Raw genomic sequence first — 25,350 nt, 5'->3', positions numbered from 1 at the left:
GAGGCCTGGCAAAGCACGCGACGTCCACAGCAGCCAAAACAGCAGCGTGGGGCCTGAACGGCGGCTGCTAAACGCGCCGGTTGTGCTGCGGGACCCCCTTGGACCTCCCTCTCCCTCCAGCCATCCACCTCCTGCCTTTCCACCCTTCTTGTGTACGTGAGTTTGTTCTGTTTGTTCTGTCCTGGGTTAATTAAGTCTGTATAAGCTAGTATTTTCCCTGTGTCACCTGCGTCTTATGTGCTTGTAAATAAACGTGACTGCTTTCTTTTTGCTTATGTGTGTAAATAGTCAATAAATTTAGTAGTATTTCCAACCTTTTTGTCTTCTTCTTCTTCTTCTTCTTCACATCCGTGTCGCCTTTGTCTTTTCCCTATTGACTAGCTGCGGTGCGATCCGGCCAACGTTTGGGTTCTAATCAGGGAGTAACTGTTCAGACGCGGTAATACACCACCGCTCGGTCAATATAACATCTGTCCGCGATCCGCAACAATATATATATATATATATATATATATATATATATATATATATATATATATATATATATATATATATATACACACACACACACATACATATACGTATTGTCGTGCGTATCCCTCAAGGTTAACACCAGGGACCCCCGCGGATGACCAGAACGGAAAATTACACATTGGGCCTACCAAATACTTCCAAATTTCTCTTTTGTCCCCACTATACTGGCAGGTATGTAGGTCCGCATCCAACGGTGATTATCGCTACACAACTACCTGTGGCCACGACAGCTCCGCACCTCTACCGTGCAAGCGTCATCGGGACAAGGTGAGCAGTCAAAATGCCAACATGGCCCATGAGTGTCCATAAGGGTGCGACCCACCATCCATCCTTCGGCCCCCCTGCGAGGAACACGGCTGCACTAGCCCCAGCTGGCCAATGTGGTGAGCACCTGCTGCCTACACCCCCTATTCCCAAGGCCTCGGACCTGGGGGGCACGGTTGCAGTGCGTGGCATCCCAACAGCCACATCCCCTGCACCTCCACATCATACCCCAGTTCGACCACATGCAGCCCCCAGTGCCCACCCACACTTGACCACACCAAGGTCCAGTCAACAGCCATGCTCCACCAGGAGACCCACTCAGAAGACATGGTCCACAAACCTCAGACACGCACAGCACCACATTGACCCTCAGACTACACAATTACATCCCCATGACCCCGCATCCCAAATATTGGCGCAATCGCCCCCCCCCCCCCCCATCCAGTTGAAGGCTGTGGCTTGCTAATCTATCAATTTTATCACAGCCTCCAACACTTTGGTCTAACCAGGGGTGGATCCAGAGGGGGGGGTGCAGGGGGTGCGCACCCCACCCCCCCTTCGATCCAGGATAAGGGTGTAGGATGAATTTGGAGTGGTGGACTTTTGGATCCTGGACTTCACGATCCAGGATAAGGCTCCACCACTATGCTCAACCCCAACTACCTCCGACTCACCCCCAATGCTTCCTGCATCTTCCATTCTCCTTTCTTACATACTGCTCACCTCTTCCATCCGTAAAGAAGAGGTCGCTTCCCCGCGCGGCTTTTACCAGGAATCGAATTAAATTTAATGACGCCCGTTCACGTCATGTAAGCCCAATCGACTATACAAAATTTTCGCCTCGGACTAAAAAAAATTTGTTTCCAAATCCTCCACACTCTTGACACCAATTATTTATTACAGGGTTCAATCCCACTCCTGACTACCAGTTGTCGTGCGAATCCCTCAAGGTTAACACCAGGGAACGCGGATGACCAGAACGGCTTTAACTGAGGCGACGACCAATACCGGATTTTGCTATCAACCGCGGGAAGAAGAAGGGAAGAGGAATAAGCGGCAAGCGCTCACCTATGGTGAGCCGACGGCGGCTCCAATCCTGTAGGGAATTAACTCAAACGGGAATCCGAGGTAAAATGTACAAAAATAATGATTTATTCTGACCCTGAAACAATGAAACGCGACGATGAATAAATAATGATCCTAAATTGGGATCTCACACACCTCACTTCAAATACGCCACACAGGAATGAATTACGAAAAGAACACGTTCGTCGTGTATGGGGAAATGTGGTGCGTCCTTATCTGTCTGTAGTCTTGTCTACCGTCAAAACGCGGCTCCAAGCTCCGGCGCGAAGAAACCCCTCGTCCGCTCGCTCACACCGCGGGAATGCGACTCGCTCCGGGGCACGCCATGAGGTCCCTCGCTCCTAGCACCGATGCACCACAAGGAACCAAAAGCACCACGCGGAATCAACGCCGGGCCAGTGATCCCCACACTAAGCCAATCTCCAACCCGAAGGGGCCGATCTCCAACACAAGGTCCAGTGCGAAGAGAGACAAAAAGACAAAGAGCACAGAAAGGGCGTGCAGCACGCCCTTTTATAACATTGCCTCTGACGTCAGTCCCCGCGAGTAGATGATAAATGTTGTTCCTGGGACAGCCCGAAATCTCCATTCACTTACATGTAAATTTTCCTCTCACCATCACTTTTCTTCATTTCCCCTTAACACCTCTATTCCTTCCCCCCTTGGTCTTATGGGCCTTTTACTCTTACTATCAATGATCCCGAGTAGACCACTCAAACATGAATCCGACAAATATTTGTTTATGCGTAGGAAATAATTTAATTATCTTACCACTACCATCACCATCTAATACGTTAACAACAAAGATGTTTGCGTTTGGTTCTTTGTCAAGATATTTTAGCTGAGCTAAGATAAAATGATAAACCTCCCTCAATGTTCTTGTCTGAGCGCCTCCTGTGCCACACACCATTTTTAAATTAAAGTATATATTTTCCTGACAACCATCAAAGTTTTCTGTCCACTCAAAAATATTTCCATCTTTTTTACCCAACTCACCGGTATTTAAATTAATTCTCTTATTTGTTTTGTGAACTTTTTTACCAGTTGCCTTTTCAATTATACCTATTTGATATTTTTCACATTCATTATGTTTTCCATTTTTATACCAAGGTTGATTACACCTCCACTCTTTAGTCTGGTTGATACTTGGTTCTATCATTTATATAATAGTAAAAAAAAGGCGGCGGTAGCCCGTTAAAATCCCTAACCCCCTTTTTAACTTATCACTTATATATATTTTAACACTTATAACCATAAGGGAGAGATGCTTTCTTAACTGCATAAGGGAGAGAACATAAGGGAGAGATGCATAAGGGAGAGAACACTTATAACCAAAAGCCCCCAATGCTTTCTTATTTATCTCTTCTGTATATAATTGATGTTTATAACTTCTTATTCCATTAATCTTTCTAAACTCTTCTTTCTTTGTTGTTAAACAGTTATAATAATCCTTAAAGTTTATTGTTTCTTTAATAACATTTTTCTTTACACCTTTTAACTTCTTATCAGTCTTTTCAACGTTATTCACAATGTATTTATAAGCATAAGCCTTGGACCTCAATCCCACAAATTCACTCATAACATTTCCTCCTAATTCATCCTTGAACTTTCCAATCACCTTTTTAGAAGAGAACAACTCACTCTCTGGACTGTAATTACTAGTGTTGTTGCACCACTGTAATTCGCATAGATATTAATGTCCTTTATCATGTCTGAATAAACATCATCAGTAATAATTTTCAAAATAAAACTATCTGTATCCATATAAAGTAGATTAACATCATTTTGATATTTCTTCCTCAAGTTATTATAAAAGTAATCATACATTAATGACTTTGATAAATCAAGAATTGATGTTCCAATATAAATAGGTTTGTCCATTTCAATACTCTCTTTAACCAAATGGATCGCACAAAAGTTCTCAGTAAAGACCTCGGCTCTTATAAAACTCGGTCTATTAATTAATTTTGATGCTTGTTCCCAAGATGTTGATAGTCTGATATTTTGTCTTTTCCTCACATTCTCCATGGTCTTACCAAAGACCGCATTATTCATCAATTTATAAAAGGATTTCTCAAAATCGGTTTTTGACTCTGTTCTTCTTTGTGTATTAAAATCAATGTACTCCTTTAGCCAATGACTTTGATTGAACTTTAGAACCCTATGGATCTTCTCTACTCTTAGACCTTTTGATAAATATTGTCGCAAATGTCTTTGGTGTAGAACATAATTTTTCTTATTATATAATGTAGTAAGTAATTTTTCTGTTGATTCACCTATATCAAACGATCGTTGATAATCACTCAACCATTCTTTCTTTGGAATTTCTTTCTCACAAGCAAATGGAAGATCTTTATGTTTGATATGAAGTTCTTCAGGATATTTTAAATTGACCTCAAAATAATAACCAACCTTTGAATCATCCAATTCTTTTTGTGTAGAGATACATACATCTTGTAAAACCTTTTTGTAGTCTTTTTCCTTTACCCATCTAAGTTTTCCATAAGGAAGAGCTTGAGACATTGCCCAGCCATACAAGTTGTTTGCGTCATAGTACATCAAGTAAGAACTCTCTTTCGTTGAATCATAATTTGGAAGATATTTGTTATTTGCTTTTGCGTATCTGCTCGAGCAGACTTGTGAAATTCCACCTCTTTTTGCCTTTTCAATCATCAAAAGCATATCAACATCGGTTATCAAATCCAAAGCTTGTTTTGTCATTTTCAACATCACGCTCCAAGCCAATCCAGGTGCTGTGTAGTAGTGAGCAGGATCCAATCCATATCCAGTGCGACAAACAGATCTAAAGGCTTCAAATACATCGGCCAATAAAAGCACATCCGTTTGAGATACAAATCGTGATACTCGCCAAGATTCTTGATGTTATATTTTTCCCAAACATTTTGTGCGTGTACATAATCTTTATCAGATATATGATTGTTGTTTAATTTGTTATATAAATTTTCTTTTAAAGGAAGTTGTGTTTCATTGAATCTCTCAAATGAGTCCATATAGTCATAGGGGTAAATTCCCTTTTGTGTTAGTAAATCTTTATCTGAAAAATACTCTGAAAGACATGGAAACTCTTTTAGATTTTGAACCAAGTTAGCCAATGGACTTGCCATGAATTTAAATGTATCAAGAAATCTGATATGAGTAATAGGAGATGTGTGAATTGTTTTTGTGAATGAAATGTATTTCTGATCCATGTTAGGAATTGCTGAAATGTGTCCAGATGTCTATGAAAGTTCATTAATAAATAGATGCGTATCATAATGAGCATTGTTATGAAGAAAGACAGGAATGAAAGAGGGGAGTTTATAATTAATATTACAACTTTGATGAGCCGGACCTCTATATTTACCAGTGAGATGGCAATGATCTCTAACCTTTAAACCTTTACCAATTTTTTCCTCACAAATATGACAGACATTGTTTTTTCTAAATTCCCTTTTCTCCTCACTCGTCAAGGACATTGGTTTATTGGTTTCTCTCATTATCTTGGTTAATCGAACACAGTCTTTTTCTAGTCGTTTCACAAACTCCTCTGGGATATTTGAGCCTCTATACACCTCTAACTTGTATATTCATCACCAACAGATGATTTGATATAATAACAAAAACCACAAGGAGTATGTTTTTGATATTTATTTGTGTATGATTCTTTTGGATCTGGAGAAGCAGTATCAATTTTTTCTAGAATACTTTCAAAATCAGCATATATAACAAATGGATGTTTTATTGTTTTCTTTTCATCTTTGAATGTGATCTTTGAGCCTTCTTTAGGCATATTGATTACCGTTGATTTATGTTCACCACAATAATTTGAATGTTTATCTAATCTTTCTTGTGTATGGAAGAAGTTAAGACAACGCAAACAAATATATATTTTATTTGTTCTTTTACATACTTGTGGTTTTATTAATTTAGCAATATCTTTGATGTATGTATAATGTGAATTTTCCTCTGAATTAAAATATAGAAGATTAATAAGAGTTTGTTTACAATTGTCAGAAAGCTTTAAAACCTGAATGTTGTTTGTTTCTGTTAGACCATAAACATTAACTGATAAATTATTCAACTTTTCAAATTTAGGAATATCATTTAAAGCCATAGGAAACTTTAGATCTTTCGTATTTAATGTATTCTCATATTTTTTATAATGAGATACTCTTTCATCATGAAAATGTGGAGGATGTAAGTGTGCTAGAATAGACCAGAGAAAACATTTATTGTCTTTATTTTTGATATTGATAACTGCTTTTCTATTTTTGATAACACTGGGTAAATCAATGTAAGAAGAAGCTTTTAGAGGATCTGATTTAAGAATATGAATGTCTATGTAAATAATGTTTCCTATATTGAATCCACTTCCTACGATTGAATTATCCACATCTTGCTCTTGTTTAATAAGTTCATCATAGACTCCTGATGTTTTAAAATCTTGATATGAAGATATAAAGTGTGGCTCAGTTCTCATGTATGGTGTATCTATAACTCCTTCGTCCTTTGTCATTTCTAATTTTACTCCCATATAAAATTTAAGTGGTTTCATTTCTTTTAGTGTTTTTTCAATCAACGTTTGAACAGCAGGTTTAACTATTTCTACAGCATCAACTATAGACTCTGATTCAGGAGGTTTGAAGTTAAAGACTCTTATTTTAATATGTCCTTTGAATGCGCCATCCGAGTTTTTAGTTGTGATAAATTTTGATAAATGTAGATTTGTTTTAAGATGTATTTCGAAGCCTTTCTTGAGGATATTTTTATGACAGACAGAACAGTGTTTTGTTTCCTTCTGAATAGGAGCTAGTAGGTGAAATAGATTAAATGTGTGTTTGTTAGTTTTAAGGTGTCTTTTGTATTGTTTATATTCTTGTTCACAAACGTCGCAATACGTTGCTTTGATCATATTTATATAGTAAAATTATACTTAAAACAAAGTGCCTTTTTAAGATGAAACTGTGCTTAAAGTAAAACACTTATAGAAGAAACTGTGCTTTGAAGAAAGTGCCTTTTTACAGGCTTTTTATATATGAAACTATACTTAAAGTAAAACACCTTTTTACAGGTATACTAAAAGTAAAGCGCTTTTTAATCACAAAATTCAACACTAAGATCATCATCATCACTATCATCTAAGTTCAATGAGAACACAGTATCATTTGTGTACACTGAATTATCATCACTAAAATCACTATCACTATCACTATCACTATCACTCATTGATTCACTATCATCATCAATAAAACTACTCTCATAACTATCATTTGAACACAAACTATTAGTATCATAACTATCTTTAGATCCTCGACTCTCAGTATCATATTCAGATCCTAGACTCTCAGAGTATTGACTGTCAATATCACTCATTTACATACCATTAAACTTCCATCAATATCTATATATTTTCTTTCATTAGAACTAATAACGACAATATTTTTTACATTAAATGTTATTTTCAAATAATCTCTAATAATCAGGGTACGGAATGATAGTTCACCACTAATATTCATATTATTAATTTCACCCACATCTTTGGGTCTATTAAAGAATATACAAATGTTTCCTCTAGAATCGTTGATGGTCTTATCATTCATTTTCAAAGCTTCTTTATCAATGATCTTTTCAAGCTTTGAGTAAATTGCCAGTAGTAGTGGAGAAACTTTTGTCAAATTTACTTTAATAGAGTTATTAATTAACATAGCTTGTCCTGTAAATTTAATAAAAGGACACATGTTATTCTCCATTATGGGTTTAATCCAAAAATTTCCACATTTATCTTTGTTCAATTTAACATCTTTGACATATTTTTCTGCTGGTACCGAAGTAGAGATTGATTGAAATTTGTCTTTTGTGTTTTGAAACATTGTATTTATTAGCTAATAAACTTGCGTTTAGTTTAAGTAAAAATTTACTATATAAATATGATAGAAGGATATTTAGAATTTCCAGACTCTCCACATGATAAATTAGAGAATTGTCCAGCTTGTGATAGAGTGGGGCTTAATGATGAGGATTCATATAAACAATGTTTATTCTGTGATTATCTTCTAATTAATGATAATAATAAAAATATATATATATATATAACTCTTTTAAATGAGAACCAAAAATGAATTACTTTTCAAGATTAATAAGAGAGATGAATGTTAAGTATTGTGATGATAATACACCATTTCTTTCAAGGGAAGAGACTCTTTGTATTGAGGAAATGTATAAGGGTTTAATGATATTTATTATTCAAAATAATTTTAATGGAAATGTTAATACAAGATACTATAGAAATAAAATAATGAATTATTTTGAAATTAAACCTGAACTCAGGATAAAATATAGAGTTTCTAAAATAGCTCAAAAAAAGTTAGATGACTTGTTTTCCAAATATATAAATGAATGATTTTTTACCCGTTTGGGAAAACAAGATAAAATGTAACAACCATAAAAATCTTCCAAATTCATTAAGATGTCTAATAGTCGGCTCAAGCGGATGTGGAAAAACCTGTTTGCTTTTAAAGATGCTCCTTACCCCCAACATTTTAGATTATGGTAATTTAATAATTTTTACGAAGTCAAGTTTTCAACCCGAGTATCAACTACTATCACAAGGTTTTAATGCGGGTCTTAAAAAGGAAGACATTATCGGTTTATTTAAACTTCAAAACAAACAAAATGATTATAATATTGAAGATATAATACAATTATTTTGTGATACACAGAAATCAAAACCGAAACCAAAACCCATAACTTGTATTCTCAGTGATAATACAGATGATATACCTTCACCTCAAGATATAGATAAATCAAAAAAGAACCTCGTCATCTTTGATGATTGTGTTAATGAGAGAAACCAAACAGTAATGGATAGCTACTATACAAGAGGGAGACATTCTTCTTGTAATTGTATTTATCTTAGTCAGTCATATTTTCAACTCCCTCGACGCTCAATAAGAAACAATGCCAATACTTTTATTTTATTTAAGTTAAATTCAATAGATGTAAATAATTTTTGGAGAGATAATTGCTCTACGTTATGTAGTAAGAAGGAATTTGAAAATTATATGAAACACACGATTGGAAAATATAAATATATTGTTGTGAAACAAGATGAGATACTAACTGATATTTTACACACATAAATGACAATAATTATTATTAATCTTGTGGGTAAATCTGCTTCAGGAAAGAACTTTCATAAATCTATACTCTTGAATAGTAAAAATGAAAAGATTGTAAGTTTTTTTTTAAAACACCTTATGATTCGTTTTGTAGGTACTACAACCAGAGCAAAGCGACCAGGAGAAGTAGAAGGGAAAGATTATTACTATATTTCAATGGAGGAACATATGCGATTGAGGAACGAAGGTCAAATATTTGAGGAGGTCTCTCTTGGTTCTACAAAATATTCACATTGTAAGAGTGAGTTAAATAAAGTAAAATCTAATGGTCTTGGGATTTTAGAAACTAATCCTGAAGGAATGAGACAAATTATTAAACATTTGTGTGGTGATGGAGTTAAGATTTTATCATTCGGTTTTGATATCGATGAGGAGACTCAACGCAAACGTATGAAAAGCAGAGATACAAGTATTAGTGAAGAAGAAATAACAACTCGTATTAATACCAATAAAGAATTTGATGAAATATTTAAAGAAAAGGATTTATTTCAATACATTTACTATAATGATGAAGAAAAGGAAAATTTTCCCATTGACCTTTACAATTCATTAAATGATATTTTTCAACAAATAAATACAGAAAATGAATACCGAAGAAAGAGCAAGAAAGTTTAAAGAACATCAAGAGTTGGTTTCAAAAGTTGTAAAGCAACAGGAAGAGATAAAGAAGAAACGGAGACAGAAACTAACTGGTGAAGAAGCCTTTGAAAGAAAACAAGAGAAATTTTTTAAATCACTTTTAAAAACTCAACAAATGATTTCACCTACAGTTCCCATGTTAGAATTTACTCCGAAAAAACTTCAAATGCTCAAAGATTTTAGTCAAATGACAGAGCAAGAACTTGGAGAATTAGAATATGATGATGAAGGATTATTTTGGAAACTTGAGGTAAATCAACCCCCTAATTATGTTGTGGAAGCTCTTCAAAACAATGAATATTCGGCGGGTTCAAAAACCAGAGCAGGTCTCATTCCAACAGAAGAACCAGCACAGTTCCATCTTGTGAAAGAAAAGTTATTGATATTTAATGATAAATTGGTGTTCTTAAGTTCTACTCAACCAAATGTTGAATTAACTCCAAGATTAATGTTTCTTCTAACAAACTCCGGATTCAGCGGTTCAAAATATTTTGAGGAACCACTTGATATGGAAAGAGAGGAAGATAGAGAGTATATTGAGTTGCTAAATGCACTTGATTATGGAGTTTCTGTTGCTGGTAAAAGTAAGAAGAATGAGAAGGAGAAACATATTATTGATGCTTTAAGTAAGCTTGGTTCGGGTGTTAGCTTTCTTCCAAATGACCCATCACAATTAGTTAATAGGCTATTATTGTTGTTAGGTAGCAAGAAGGCTGGAAACAACAATTGTTTTAATGAATCCTCAGCCATTTTAGATCAGTTGATGAACATGAAAATAATTAATAAATGTCAATACAAAGATATTTTATTAGATATTAAATAAGATGAGAAGCACAATTCTTAGTTTTAATTTCACAATGAGTGATTACAGAGCATCATTCCCTTACCCACTACAACTTGACCCCACAAAAGAATATGAGGCATCTTTATTGTCGATGGAAACTTATAATACCTTGTTTAATATCACAGAGAAAAACAACAAGTTTAGTTATAATCCAGGAAGTGGATACAAAACTATAACAGTTTCACCCGGAGCTTACGAGATTTCTCAAATATCTTCTGAAGTCTCTCACCTTATGAAAGAACAAGGTGGTGAACCAAAAAATATGGTAATAGATATTCAAAAACACACTTCAAAATCAACGATTAAACTTAAAAATAATTATAAAGTTGATTTCACGATTGAAAATTCGTTCAGAGAGCTATTGGGTTTCTCTTCAAAAAAGATTGAAACTAATGGGACGTTTAACAGTGATAATGTTATTCAAATATCCTCCGGTATAAATTCGGTATTAATTCATTGTGATTTGATTGATGGTGCTTATAACGATGGAATAAGAACAAATACAATATTTTCATTCAGCGCATACTCAACACCGATTGGTTATAAATTCAATATGGAACCAAAAAATCTTGTCTATTTACCTGTGTCAGGAAAAACCATATACAGATTAAATTTTAGGATAACCGATCAAGATAATCGTATGATCTCCTTTAATGAAGCAATTATATCCATCAGAATTCACCTACGTGAAGTTTTTCAATAAATAAATAATGGTTATTGTGAGAAAACACGAGTTGGGAAAATATAAAACAATTACAGGGGATGGGATGTTCCTTTCACCATACTATAAGGGTGAAGGTATGTTTCTTGGTAGAGGATACTATAAACCAAAGAGACAACGGGGTGTGGGACATCAATTTAGAAATAAAGGAGATGGGATAATTGATACTCTAATGGGTATTGGATCAACCATCCTTAAACATAAAGACCTAATTGGTTCAACTGCTTCTGCCGTGGGCTCAGTTGCGGGTGCTATAAAGAGTATAAAAGATGCTCAAAAGGAGTCTCATAAATTACAAGCAATCAAAGAAATAAAAAAAGGTAAAACTCAACTATCTTCACAAGACCGACAAAAAATCCTTAAAATACTTGGGTCAGGGTTTCAACGATTTTAATACTATATAAATACAAGTATGGAAGCGATTGATAGTATCTATGATTTGGATGATGTGATTATCATTTAAAACTCCACTAAAAAGGAAGACTATTTTAAGGTAAATGCTATAACAGGAACAGACTGGAATTCAAACGGAACAAAAAGTTTTGAAATAAATAATCAACAAACTTACTTGAATATAGCTGATAGTTTCTTGCTGTGTAAATTTAAATTCACTAAGGCTGCGAATAATACTAATGCTACACTCGTAAATGATTTCTTCTGGAAAATGTTTGATAGTGTTCGCCTGTATATTGGAACACAAGAGGTTGAAGCGGTTGATTATGTCTCTGCTACATCTGAAATGATGAAATTTACACTATATTCGTTTAGTGATAGAATGGGTAAGGGAGCTGTTGAAGGTTTTATTCCTGATATGTCAACGGGAACAAATGCTGACCCTGGTTATAGTCAAAGGAAGGCAATGTATAATGATGAAACAAAAGCAGAGAATAGTTTTACCGTAGCAGTACCTCTTAAAGGTATATTTGGATTTTGTGATTATGATAAAGTTTTGTATGGGCTTAAAATTAGATTTCAACTACAAAGGAATGATAATGTAAATAGACTGCTTTTTGGGGCTCAAAATGCTTTTGGTGATAATAATAAATTTGTTATTAATGATTTGTGTTGGTATATTAGTGAATATACTCCTAATCTTAAAACGGAAGAGATGTTAAATAGAAGACTTAACTCAAAGGAACCACTAAATGTATCATACCTTAAAAGAAGATGTCAACACGTTAAACTGGAACACACTACCTACACTAGGAATTTAGGTGTTCTTCAAGGAAAGCCACGATACCTATGGCTCATTTTTAAGAAACCAGATGGAGATGAAGGTACTGATAAGAATAATGCGCTGAGTGATAATGCTAAGGTGAAACAACTTTGGGTTTCTCTTGATGGCACATTTTATCCGCGAGATAGATTGGAAATTGATTGGGAAAAAAATGATTATGCGGAAGCCTACAAGTCTTACCAAAAGGTGTGTGAAAGCAATGGTAATAATGATCCTATTTTGGATATGGTTGCGTTTCAAAAACTTTATACAATCTACGCAATTGACCTGAGTTCTCAAAAGGAAACTATAAAGTCTAATAGAGTGGATACTTCTCTATACATTGAAAGAGGAGAGAATGAAGAAGTTGATGCTTATTGTTTGCTTTTGGAGGAAACAGAATGACAGATTAATACAGATAATGGTGTTATGATTAATATCACATAGATTTTTTCTCATAAATAAATGAGTAGGAAAGAACCGGTATATGTTAATCAAATCAATCTTAATAAATTAACATCTTGTATTCAAAATCAAAAGCCTTGTATTATTAATGTTAATACAATTCAAGGAAAAGGAGCAGTAAGAATTGATGTTTTACTCACAAGAGAGCAGGTAAAAACACTAAATGATGCTGGATCACTGAAAATTAAAATGACAAAACCTATGTTAAAGAAATATTCAATACAAGAGGGAGGATTTCTCCCGTTTCTAATTCCTTTATTTGCTGGTTTAAGTGCGGCGGGAGCATTGACTGATGGTATTTAAGCAGCGGTAAAAACTGCTTCCGAAAGGAAGGCACAACTAAAAGTTCAAAAAGAATTGGAAAGACATAACAAGGAGTTGGAGAAAAAAATTAGTGGAAGTGGTGTAATTGTAGATTTTGCTGAAAAGCTTGAAAGCCTACCTGAGAAAGCTAGATTGTTGGTTGGAGATATGCTTTCCTCTATCGCTCAAGCGGGTGTTAAACTAACTAAAAGGGGTAATGGGTTATATCTTTCTCATAAATAAATGGATAAATGGTTTAAACAATTTGGAGAGAATACAACGTCAAATATTGAACTTGCTAAGTATTGTAAAAAACTAAAAATTGATAATGTGGTAATCTGTATGAGAGATGAATTAACAAAGTTGTCCAAGAATACAAAGAATATTATTATGAATTTAGACACACAGAATGGTTCTCATTGGGTTTGTATTCATAATAGTCAGGATAAATATTATTTTGATAGTTATGGTATGCCACCGCCTGTTGAAGTAATTCAATTCTTACAGAATGGTGTTTATCAAACATTTCAAGTTCAAGAAATTAATTCTAAATGTTGTGGTCAATTATGTTTATTTGTATTATTTCAACTCAACAATAATGAAAATTTTTATGATATCATTTTAAATCTAATATAAATGACTTATGTTGGAAAAGATGGTTCTATCTTTGGAGAATCCTCTCAGGATATTGATTTATCAAATTATTATACAAAGGCACAGGCTGAATGACAAAAATATAGTATAAGTAAAAATATTAAATATGAAGAATACTTATAAATTAATCAATTATCCAAACCCTGCAGATGCGAATGACTTGATTAGATTCTGTGATTTATCACAATATATATCTTTAAATAAAACAGCACGTTTTGTTAAACAAGTAAAATTTACAACCACAACACCTGGTTATACTGACCATACACCTTTCCTCATTCAATTTAACTATCTGCTTACAATTTAATTTTATAAAGAAGGACATATAGTTAATATGCGAATTAATAAATGGGGGTATGATATGTCTGATTTAGGGCATAATTGGTTTTTTTCAATAAACTTAGAAGACCTACATGATTTTAATCAGTCTCGTAAAGAAGAATATTATCCGCTTGGTGAGGATAAGGATTTATGTGGAAGTACAATTAGTAAACAACAAATACATGATTTTAAGAAAAGAAAAATATATGATAGTATAGCGATGGTTAGCATGACAAAGAAGGAAGGTAATGAGATAAGGATAGAAAGCTGAGGAATACAAACCGATTTGGTAGTGGGAAGATGGGGTGGTATTACCTGTCATAATATTGTTACAGACGCGGTTGTGGATGTTAGTTTACCGAGCGGTTTGGTATGACCACGTCTGCACAGTTTACCCGATTATGCTCGAACGTTGACTAGTCGCGCTACGCTAGATCAATGAAGGAAAAGGACACAACGGCTGGATTAAAATGACACGACACCAAGGGTTCAGTTCTCAAGACCTCCGGAGGAGGTTATATTAGGGCGGAAGGTCAGATTACAGGAATGAGAGGGACAGCATAGGAAGATAGGCACTTAGACACACTCTTATATTAACCCCAACAGACGACAGATAAACGGGACAACAACTGACTCACACGGGGATTGATGGCAAGGAAAGGCAGAATCGATGGCTCCAGGTGCACCTGGGCTCAGGGCAGGATCGACCCGGTCCGGTCTAGAGATGCGGGGAGGTCGCAGCGCTCGGATGTGGTGATTGTCTTCTCAAGCTGGGGGCGCATCTAACGTCACATCCGGTAAGTCGCTGCGTATATCCGGCGGGGAGTGACACGCCCTCGGCTCGTTAGCTCCGCCCCAGATGGAATCGGCCCGTTGCTTCTCATTGGGTGCGTGCGGGGGGGGTTACCTGCTCCGCCCTTGACGAGGGGCTGACAGGGAGCCCCTTCGTGGTAACCCCGTCGGAGCGCATGGTCAATGGCGGCTAACCGAGCCGGTGTGAGGACGCACACTCCCCCGCGCCGCGCCGTTGTTGTAGTTGTTGTTGTAGTTGTTGTTGTAGTTGTTGTTTGGGGAAGAAGATGGGAGGAGGTATGGGAAGGTCCTAAACTCACTACTGGTGCCATATAATCACATTCTGGTGCAACGAAGAGTCAGAATTAATGGAAACGAGTCCTTAACTGACATAGACTAAGAATAACTAGCAAGATGTCCGAAAGTTGTCTACGTGAGATGCGGTGGACCTGGGCACGACATTTAATGGGGGAAAAAGGGGAAGGTCGGTTCTACAGAGTGTTATTTACAGGCAATGGGACTAGGGAATGGGGGATTGGGGATAGTTGGGGAGTATTGGGGAAATAGGGGATATTTACAAGCGGATATTGAGGCCAAGTCCCATATCCGCAACAATATTAATCTCACATATATTTCTGATACATAAATGGCAGGAAGAAGACTACAAGAGAATTATAATTTTTGTATTCAAGGATACCTACAAGAAAAGGGTGCTCGGTATTACATACCTTATGATTTGGAGCATATACATGGGAATTTTGTCATAAAAAACTGGCCTTATACTGATATTGCTAAACCCACAAATAGGGACTTGTTTAAAATATTAAATAAAAATGAACTTCTCAAAGTTATGAAATATAAAACTCTTTTAGAAATCATCAACAAATCTTATTGGTATAGAATATCTCAAAATCCAGATGAGTATATGTATAATATTATTTGGGGCTCAAACTCAAGGGTAGCAAGGGATGAGGAAGGAGTTGAAGAAGAGAAGGAGGAAAGGGAGAAGGAGGAAAGGGAGAAAAAGGGAAGGAGGAGAAGGATGAAAGGGAGAAAAAGGAGAAGGAGGAAAGGGAGAAAAAGGAGAAGGAGGAAAGGGAGGAAAAGGAGAAGGAGGAAAGAGAGAAAAAGGAGAGGGAGGAAAGGGATAAAAGAGAGAAGGAAGAGAGGGAGAAAAAGGAGAAGGAGGAGAGGGAGAAAAAGGAGAAGGAGGAGAGGAGAAAAAGGAGAAGGAGGAGAGGGAGGAAAGGGAGCAAAGAGAGAGGGAGGAAAAATAGAAAAAGATGGAAATCAGTGAGATTCGTAAAAGATTGAGTGTATTACAGCAAATACATCAATCTCAACACACCAAAGAGGAAAATAAAGACTTAACGACTCTTACTAAGATAATGATTTTAAAAATGGTTGAGATGAGTTCAGCGAGGAGATTTACATGAAGAAGACAAAGGTCATATAGTTGATGATGTTGGTGTTATTAACTTTAGTTAGTTTTTATTTGTAAATAAATGGAGGAGAGAGTGAAGGCATTCCTAAGGATTCTTTATGTTTTAAAAATTAAGATAGAAATGTATATGTTGAAAAGCAAAAAGGTTTTGATACTCTGTCGGAATTTTTCTGATAAATAAATATGAGTTTTTGTCTCAAATGTAAAAAGAAAACCAAATCTAAAAATATATCTTATGTTAAAGCTAAAAATAATAGAGTTTATCAAAAAGGAATATGTCAAGTGTGTGGCTCTAAAAAGTGCCAATTCATCTCTCCTAAAAGTGGAGGAGACATACAAAAGTTTCTGTCAGGAAGTAAATTTACAACAACTGGAATTCCTTTGGGAACTACATCTACCTGGATATTCTTTCTGTGGTCCTGGAACAAACCTGGATAAAAGATTAGATGAGGCTGACAATCCTAAACCTTGGTCCAAGCCTATAAATAGGGTTGATGAAGTGTGTATGAAGCATTATTGCTATATTGCTTATGGGAATACCACTACATTGGATGAAAAACATGAAGCAGACAGAGAAATGTTGTATAATTTGTCCTTGATACGAAATCCTACATTGAGAGAGAAAGTTGATAGGTTTATTGTGAAAAAAATGATAAGTGCTAAATTGAAACTTGGTCTTGGTTATTCCCCAAAAAACTATTAGGCTCTAATGATGTCATCAAGACTGAGGAGCTTTTGGCTAATGAATTACATAAACCTATAATCACAAAGTTTAAAAGAAGGAAAGTTTATTCTAAATACACCGACCACATATGGTCCGCTGATTTAATCGAACTAAATAATGATAAGGGATACAGGTATGCTTTAACCGTTATTGATTTGAGGAGTAGATTTGCCTGGGTTGTTCCTTTGAAAAACAAGAGAGGTAATACTTTAATGTTAGCCTTTAAGCTAATATTTGATAGGGATAAAAGGAAACCAAAGAAGTTATGGACTGATGAGGGAACAGAGTTCTATAACAAAATATTTATGAAATTTCTTAAGGGGGAGGGTATTAAATTATACAGTACCTTTAATGCAGGAAAAGCAGTTGTTATTGAGCGTTTTAATCGTACTTTGAAAGAAAAATTATATAAAAAATTCACACAACTCGGTTCTCAACAATCGGTATATTTAATTCAGGATATTGTAGATAATTACAATAATACCGTTCATTCATCAACAAAATCAAAACCGTCAGAATCATTTACAAAATTAGAATATGAAAAGGAGATTAATTTGAGAAAGCCCAAGTTCAAAGTTGGTGATATTGTAAGAATATACAGATGGAAAAGCCATTTTGAGAAAGGTTATACAAAGAGATGGACTAATGAATTATTTAAAATTGTTGATGTAATGGATATATTCCCTTGGACTTACAAATTATATGATATGAATGGGGAAGAAATCTTGGGTTCATTTTACTCACAAGAATTACAAAAAACACAAGTAAGCATATAATACCCTTGAAAATAATAAATAAATAAATAAAATGTAATGGGGATACGTTCTTGAGATCTGTGAACCCCAAACACAGAATCCCTCAACTTTTCAGTTGGGGCTTAACTTTTGTGTGTGTGTACAATGGGAATATGTTCTTGAGATCTGTGAACCCCAAACACAGAATCCCTCAACTTTTCAGTTGGGGCTTAACTTTTGTGTGTACAATGGGGATACGTTCTTGAGATCTGTGAACCCCAAACACAGAATCCCTCAACTTTTCCGTTGGGGCTTAACTTTTGTGTGTGTGTATGTGTGAGTGAGACATAATAATATACAAACCCTAACCCAACCCCATCCCTAACCCAAACCCATCCCTAACCCAACCCCTTCCCTAACCCAACCCATCCCTAACCTAACCCCATCCCTAACCCAACCCCATCCCTAACCCAACCCCATCCCTAACCCAACCCCATCTCTAACCCAACCCCATCCCTAACCCAACCCCATCCCTAACCCAACCCCATCCCTAACCCAACCCCATCCCTAACCCAACCCCATCCCTAACCCAACCCCATCCCTAACCCAACCCCATCCCTAACCCAACCCATCCCTAACCCAACCCATCCCTAACCCTCACATTCGAAATCCCAACCCTAACCCAACCCCATCCCTAACCCAACCCCATCCCTAACCCAACCCCATCCCTAACCCAACCCCATCCCTAACCCAACCCATCCCTAACCCAACCCATCCCTAACCCTCACATTCGAAATCCCAACCCTAACCCAACCCCAACCCTAACCCAACCCCATCCCTAACCCAACCCCATCCCTAACCCAACCCCATCCCTAACCCAACCCCATCCCTAACCCAACCCCATCCCTAACCCAACCCCATCCCTAACCCAACCCATCCCTAACCCAACCCATCCCTAACCCTCACATTCGAAATCCCAACCCTAACCCAACCCCATCCCTAACCCATCCCTAACCCTCACATTCAAAATCCCACCCTAACCCAACCCCATCCCTAACCCAACCCCATCCCTAACCCAACCCCATCCCTAACCCTCACATTAAAAATCCCACCCTAACCCTAACATAATCTTTTTTTTCTTCTTTTTTTAAATACGTATTTCATTTTTTTTTTCCTCTTCCCTCCAATTCTGTCTTTCAAGGCTTTCAAGTTTGAAGAAGTAGAAATGGGAAGAAAGAATTTTCCAGCATTTTCTTCCTCGAACTTTCTTGATATTGCTTAAATCAAGCGTCATTAAACAAAGAACATTGTTCATTGCTTTAGAATCCAAAGAGTCTCCAAGATGGACCCCACAGGTAGAGTCTCCAAAATAAAACCAACTTTCCAAGTTCCCAAGGTATAACCACATTCCTGTTGAGCCTCCAAGATAGGTATCACATTCCGAGTCATCAAAACAAAACCCCCATTCCGAGTCTCCAAAAATATAACCATCTTTCCAAGTCTCCAAGGTAGAACCACAATTTTCAGAAATATTGGGGGTTTCTGTGATAAGTCTCACTAGTATAACTGCAGACCATCAGGGAGAATTCCCGTTTCCCAATTTTTTAGGGTTTCTATGATGTGTCTCACATAGTATAACTGCGGACCATCAGGGAGAATTCCCGTTTCCCAATTTTTTAGGGTTTCTATGATGTGTCTCACATAGTATAACTGCAGATCATCAGGGAGAACTCTCCTTGCCCAATTTTTTAGGGTTTCTATGATGTGTCTCACATAGTATAACTGCGGACCATCAGGGAGAATTCCCGTTTCCCAATTTTTTAGGGTTTCTATGATGTGTCTCACATAGTATAACTGCAGACCATCATGGAGAATTCCCGTTTCCCAATTTTCAGAAATTTGAGGGTCTCCAATGTATGACTTGTATTCTGGCTCATCAAGGTAGAACTTGTTCAGTGGGTTTTGTTTTGATAACTCACAATAAGTATCATCATGGTAGAACTCTTTTTCAGGATTTTGTGGATCTCCAAGGTATAACTCTTTGGCTGGGTCATCAAGGTAGAACTCGTTCTGTGGGTCTTGGTTGTTCAAAATGTCTTCAAACAAAAAAATAACTTCATCCCAAGTTGTGTTAAAAGCAGAATTTTCATTTCGTATCTCGGATACAATTTCCTGTGAAAGAAAATAACAATGCATTAATTTAATACAATATTTTTATTTGTATAAATCAAGCTCTATGAATATTAAAATAAACTTTGTTAACTCTTACATGAGTCTCATCTAAAAAAAAAAAAAAAAAAAAAAAAAAAAATTAACAAACTTACCTCCATTGATAAGAGGTTCGAGTCCAGTTCATCAATCTGAAGGTTGAGTTCTACACAGGTAGTCGGACTCCAAGGAATAGCAAAGTTATCCCATTCCATTTCGGCATAGTAGTCCATTCTCAAGTCAAGCAGAAAGCATGTTTGAAAAAGCCTGTGTGGTCAGTGCCTTTTATAAGAAGGGCTGGGTGTGTGTCATTTCCTGTGGAAATTCCCTGGGCATGTCTTAACTGGAAATGATGTGATGGAAATTCCCTGAAAATGATGTAGTCTTAACTAAAAATGACACAATGGCAGAGTTTATAAAGTGAGTGGGGGTTAGCAAAAAGTGGGTGGGGCCTAACAAAAGTGGGCGGGGCTTACCAAAAGTGGGCGGGGCTTAACAAAAAGTGGGCAGGGCCAACCCAAAAGTGTGTGGCACAGGAGGCGCTCAGACAAGAACATTGAGGGAGGTTTATCATTTTATCTTAGCTCAGTTAAAATATCTTGACAAAGAACCAAACTCAAACATCTTTTTTGTTAATGTATTAGATGGTGATGGTAGTGGTAAGCTATTTAAATTATTTCCTACGCATAAACAAATATTTGTGGGATCGATGTTTGAGTGGTCTACTCGGGATCATTGATAGTAAGAGTAAAAGGCCCATAAGACCAAGGGGGGAAGGAATAGAGGTGTTAAGGGGAAATGAAGAAAAGTGATGGTGAGAGGAAAATTTACATGTAAGTGAATGGAGATTTGGGGCTGTCCCAGGAACAACATTTATAATCTACTCCCGCGTGCTACCAACCAGGGCCTCCCAGCTTCCCACCGTTCACCGAACCTTCTCGCACCTTCCATCCAATGAACAACCTCCTTCTCAATTGTGTCTTCGCGCCTCCCGCGCCGATTGGCTGGAGGTTTGTGCCTTCCGCGCCAACCAATCACCCGTTCCCTGTTGCGTGGGTTACCCAGCCTGCCACGAGGCTGGTTGCTAGCCCTGCTGGTGGTGTGCCTGGCTGTGGCCCCATCGGCGGCGCCCCATCCTGGCTTTCTGCCTGTTTTCCAAAGTCGTTGTGGTAAGGGAGGGGAATTAATTAATGTGTGCAATAAAGGGCCTGTCTAAGTGTCTACAGGTGTGCATTGCCATAAGGGACAAAGGTTTGATTACCAGGTGTGACACACAGGGGTTTATTTTAATCCCGACACTATCTAACACTCGAACATCCTGGTATATTCACAAGCAGACATCTTAACCCGACAAACCAGACTAAAACATATAACTTATTACAGGGTAGATTCCCTATCGCGACAGACGAAGCATGTTACCTATTCAGATCTACCTGACTCTAGGTATTGCTTTACCCTACCGACATAACAAGATACAGACTTGGCATTTAATATGGAATATTTTGTTTTTTCTTGACTTGGGTTTACTTTCTTAACTCAGTATATCAACCTGGTGAGTTTCTTTTAAACTTTGGTGCTTTATTTGTTAAAAGAACCATGTCACTGATTGTCTGTCGCAACAAGAAGTCAACAACAGGATTATATCACAGGTGACGTGGCAAAATGTACGGACAGGTGCATTTGATGATTGGCTTCACAGTCGGGTATACAAGGGTTGTTGCGTTCTGTATTAGTGGAAAACAACTGCTGCACGTCTCCAAAAGATATTGCCGCTTCCTCTGGAGATGGTCCGTCAACTGGACAATGCTGTTTGTCATGGAGTGGTGGCTTTACGAAATTCCGGCATGAAACAGCGTGCTATTGCTCCGCAGTATGGCATCACCCAAGGTCAGGTGTCAAAGATCCTGAAACGAAATGCTCAGAGAGGAGTCCCAACTCCAATACCGAGGCCAGGACGTCCCCACAGAACCACAAGGAGGGATGATTGCCAGCTGCACAGGCTAGTCCGCAATGGCCGTACCAAGTCAGCTAATAGGCTTAGGGCTGAGTGGCAGCAACTGACAAATGTGCCTGTATCCAGAAGGCTAGTCAACCAACGACTGGTTCAAGCAGGCTATCGTGCCAGGCGTCCCCTGAGAAAGCCACGCCTGACCAGACAACACCGCCAGCGCCGATTGCAGTGGGCCAGAGAGCACCGTCAATGGCAGCCAGGACACTGGACTCACGTGACCTTCAGTGACGAGTCTAGATTTCTGGTCTATCGTCAATATGGCCGCATCCGAGTGCGCAGACAAGTGCGTGAAGCCTACAACAAAGATTGTATAGTGCCAAGAGTCCAAGCTGGAGGTGGTGGGGTGACCGTTTGGGCTACTTTTCATGCAGGGGGCAAAACTGACCTGCTTGTTCTGAATGGAAACCTGAACCAGTTCAAGTACAGGGCTATTCTGGAAGAAATATTGCTTCCATTTGCTCGTGCAGCCTTTCGAGGAAACTGTCTTCCAAGATGACAATGCACGGCCTCATCGTGCTCGCATGATCCAACACTTTCATGCTGACCATGGTGTAGAGCATATGGAGTGGCCTGCCATGTCCCCGGATATGAATCTGATAGAGAACTTGTGGGCAGAATTAACGCGTCAAATCGACCACTTGGACCAGCAGCCGACCTCTGTGTATGAATTGCAGCAGGCTATTGTCACTGCATGGCAAGCGATTCCTGTCCAAACCTTGGCAAATCTCATGAACAGCATGCCTCAACGTGTACGTGCTCTCCTGAATGCTCGTGGGGGTTACACGAAGTACTGAACTGTAATTTACTGTCTGTAATCCCAGTCATAATTTAAGTTTTGTTTCTGTTAAAATATTTTTTGGCTAATATGCAAAATAAAGAGATACTTCTGGAAAACGTACAGAAGTTTAACACAGTACTGTCCATGAATTGAGTTCGATATCAGTTTACATCACTTTCAAGGATCAATTTATTTGTTTCGAAATGTCAAATGTGGTTTTTGTTTCTTTTAAACGTCACATTAACAAAATCTCGAATAATTTCAACATAATTCCAATGAACTTTTGGTTCTAAGACATCTTGAAAAGTAAGTTCACCCCCACAAAAAAATATTCCATATTAAATGCCAAGTCTGTATATATGTACTAGCAAAGGTACCCGGCAGGCGTATATATATATATACTCCATATAGTGAGTAGATACCAGAGATAACGTTACGTGTGGCAGGCAGTGCTTATCACTCCCAGCAAGGTGCAGCTGCAGCTGTATGGGACACCTTGCTGGCGGTTCTCCACTGATGATATGAAGGTCGCATAGTGACTGATATAAAAACCGAAAGGTTCACAGAGTTACAAGTGTATGGAAGCCTCACTGCGTTGCCCTGATGAAGCCCCAACAAGGGCGAAACCAGGTCGGTAACTGTGAGTTTTGCATGCACTTGTGACAGTATCTGAATTTATAATCCGTAATGACGCACTGGTAGATGGTTCCTCTGGAGCTTTGCAGGCAATGCGGACATGCATGGCGATGACGTCATGTTGTCCGCTCATTAGGTTGGAGAACCAGATTACAGATACCATTATTAGTAACTCCCAACCGCAACCAGGTCGACTCCATATGATGAGTGGATACCAGAGATAACGTTACCGTGTGGCAGGCGGTGCTTATCGCTCCCAGCAAGGTGCAGCAGCAGCTGTATGGGACACCTTGCTGGCGGTTCTCCACTGATGATATGAAGGTCGCATAGTGACTGATATATATATATATATATATATATATATATTTATTTATAATTTTTTTTTTCTTTTATATATATATATATATATATATATATATATATATATATATATATATATATATATATATATATATATATATATATAAACACATACATACATGCAGTAGCCCTGGAGTTGGCTTAGCGGTTGGATACCTAGGATCCTGGGTTTGAATCCCGGTCAATCGCTGAATTAACACGAGGGGTTTTATTCAGCCTGTCATCCTTCCGCGGTCCGCAAATTGAGTACCAGTTCACTGGTAAATTCCCTGTGTGTGGCAAGAGGCGACTAACAGTGTTGGTGGCAGGAAGGGCATCCGTCCATAAAACATTGCTTCAAAAATGGGACCAAGGTGCCCGAAAAAGGCCAACCCCTGCTCTGCGGGGGAAAATGGCCTCTAAAGGTGGTTCTATACACATACATACAGTCGTGGCCAAAAATATTGGCACACAGACTTTTTGGAAATAATGCACCATTTCTTCCAGAAAATTGTTGAAATTAAAATATATTTTGGTATCCACACATGTATTTCTTTGGTTTGCAGTGGAACACAACATAAAAAAACTGAAAAAATTCCTAAATCTCTGGCATCCAAAATAAATCCATGGCATACCTGATCAAGGCACTGACCCATATGCATTCTCCAAATCCAGCCATCCCACCACAACATCCTTCCTTTGCCTCTTTGCCTCCTGTAACACTTGCCAGACCATTGCCGAGTGTTCAATGCATCCTAGTGATCCTGGTATTCCTGCCTTCTGCACAGAACCATCCACAAAACCATTCTCTCTGATGAAGCCTGAGAGCCGTGCCACAAAGACACTCATCAATATCTTCCCATCTACATGGAGCAATGATATTGGTCTAAACTGCTCAAGTGTGACAGCCTCCTCCTGCTTTGGTATATAACCTCCTTCTGCCCTACTCCATTGACTGGGCAACACTCCTTGCCTCCATACCACCTTCAGAGCCTTCCACAGATACTGCCTGATGCCTTCACAACTCTTAAATACCTTGTATGGCACTCCACTTGGTCCTGGAGCCGATGCCGCCCATGCTTTCCTCAAAACGGCCTCAACCTCAAACATCTTTGGCTCTGACAAATCAAATGGAAAACCTGGCTCTGTCTGTCTCACCAATCCTTCGATGTCCTCCACCACTTCGTTCCTCCTTGTGTCTGCATACGTGACTCGCAGGTGACCTTCCAACTCTTCCTTCAGTACACCAGATTGAGACTGCTCCAACAGATCCTTCATAAACCGAAAAGGATTCTCAAAGAACCTCTTTCTCTTCCTCTGCCTCTCCTTTCTTCACCTCTTCACCCTTTCCACTCTCTTCAACTTCACCAACCTCACCCTCATTGGTTCATCCACACCTCAAGCCCATTCCTTTCCCCTTCGACTGCCCTCTTCCATTAAAGCTCCTCAACTCCATTCT

Source organism: Myxine glutinosa, chromosome 4, assembly GCF_964187855.1.
Source record: "Myxine glutinosa chromosome 4, kmMyxGlut1.1, whole genome shotgun sequence".
NCBI lineage: Eukaryota > Metazoa > Chordata > Myxini > Myxiniformes > Myxinidae > Myxine > Myxine glutinosa.
Note: the sequence above shows the minus strand (reverse complement) of the source record.